At 35.8% G+C, this 1989-nt stretch overlaps 1 long non-coding RNA gene across 1 annotated transcript; it reads right to left on the reverse strand.

Moving 5' to 3' along the window:
* Positions 1 to 810: 810 nt before the first annotated feature.
* On the reverse strand, positions 811 to 1160 carry LOC118739811. Its single transcript, XR_004993054.1, has 2 exons — positions 1070 to 1160; positions 811 to 1008 (listed from the first exon to the last, which is right to left on the reverse strand). It is a non-coding gene; the product is annotated as an uncharacterized LOC118739811 (long non-coding RNA).
* Positions 1161 to 1989: the final 829 nt, after the last annotated feature.

Below are 1989 nucleotides of genomic sequence, written 5' to 3' on the forward strand. Positions count from 1 at the left end.
CCCAACTTTTAAACTTCAACTTGTTTTATTTTTATTTCCTATATTTCGTTACTGTTGGAAATGTCATGTCGTTTTATTTTGAATGTTCGTTAACATGGTGGAATTATACAAGGTGTTGTACGTAGTGACAGCTCATGTCGACAGCTCCCTTACAAAAGGTTGTAATATGGAAGCACGAGAGAAACGGGAAGAAAAAAAGCCCGCTTTGCGAAGTAGTACGAAATTTGGTACTATTTTTCATATAAAATTTTGCAATTAAATAGTTACAAACGGTATATTATGATAAGCTAAATTCGCGAAAGTAGTATATATAACGTAGTAGTTATGCAATAAATGGTAATTTAGTTTATTAAACACAATGTCCTATAATTATAGTCAAACTTCCAAAACCAAAAAGTTAGTGGTGACCCCCGAGTCGTTACAACATGACGGAATCGACAAAAGGGCGCATCGACGGATGGGGAGAATATTTCATCGAACAAAATGCCAACTAAAGATGTGGAGCTTGCATCGCAATGCAAGCTGTGACCGTTCTGAACTGAGAATATAATCTGGTCCTCTCAGCAATTAGCAGCGATGCTTTAAAGGAAGCTGCGGATGTTTTAAAAACCTTACCAACTCAAGACCGATATATTAACCTCAAAAGTCAACTACTGTCACGTTTTACTGATTCAGCCGACCCACATAGGGTATTTGGCTGATTTAGGCATATTTTTATCGCTACAAACATCAAATATAGTTTTAGTTATCAAATAAAACATTCACTATAACTACCCTGTTACTAATAGAAAATTCAATCGTAGTGAAATCTTATTGTCAATATTATTGTGGCTTATTAACATTTGTTTCCATATTGTTATTGAGCTTTGTAGCACTATTATGTTTTTAGGGAAAAGGGAAAAAGCAACAAAGTCTTAGCGGTAGAAGTTACCAAAAAAACAGTTATATCGTTGGAAAAGCAGGGCCAGTGGCAGTGAACCACAGACGGGATTGCAGCAGCAAAAATCACTGGGGAATAGATGCATAGTTAAATACGTAGTTCTTGTTTAAATCTTCCATCTAAACTTACCAAGAAAACAGTTATATCGTTGAAAAAGCAAGGCCAGTGGCAGTGAACCACAGACGGAATTGCAGCGGAAGGAAGCACCGACCAAAATAACCACAAATCCTTGGGGAGAACTCTAAACCGATGTTTTTTTGCCGAATTAATGTTGAAATTTCTAATTTAATTTTCAGTTGCCAACGATAAGAATAGAGTAAATGTCAAAGAATTGTTCAGTGATTGTAAATCAGTTTTGGAATAGGGAATGAGGTAGTTTAGTACTTTTTTAAAGGCGATAAAATGTAGTTTTTTCAAGAGGGAAACACTGATATAGCTAAGGGAGCCAAGATGGCGGATTAGAGCGAGAACGCTGTCAATATCCAACACCTTGTATTATTCCACCATGGTTCGTTAATGTGAAACTTTTGTTCACTTTTGAATTTTAGCAGTGCTGTGCGGTTTAAATTTATGTAAATGTAATTGTGCGGTTTATACCAATATAAAATGTGTAATAATTAATTGTCGTGCTAACTGTAATCTACGCACCACTCATTTTCTGAGGTGCCTCAATGTTTTTGGCGGTAGGAGCATTGGGAAAGCAGCTGTATCGTAGAGCCTAATGCCTAAATTCACCGGGATGTACAGCGTGGCGACGAATAACTGTTACCCCGGTTTTTTTTGAGAAATAAAAGGGTCCTTTATAGATTTTGCGAAACAAGTATTTTATTGTTAATTTTCCACAGTTTTTACTTTAGTTGTATTAATTAGTTTTTAAATTTCAATCCTTATTTACATTTGCCAGCAGTGTAAACTTTGAGAGAAAAGTTCATTTGGCAGGCAGGTCTTCGTCAGTTAATTTATTCCATATCTTCTGTAACCATAGGCAAATTTTCTCAATTTTGAATCCCTTATACTCCCCCTTTTGTCCAACATAAGGCCTCATACTT

This window comes from Rhagoletis pomonella, unplaced genomic scaffold (assembly GCF_013731165.1).
Source record: "Rhagoletis pomonella isolate Grant_MI unplaced genomic scaffold, Rhpom_1.0 Rhpom_scaffold_00005, whole genome shotgun sequence".
Classification (NCBI taxonomy): Eukaryota; Metazoa; Arthropoda; class Insecta; order Diptera; family Tephritidae; genus Rhagoletis; species Rhagoletis pomonella.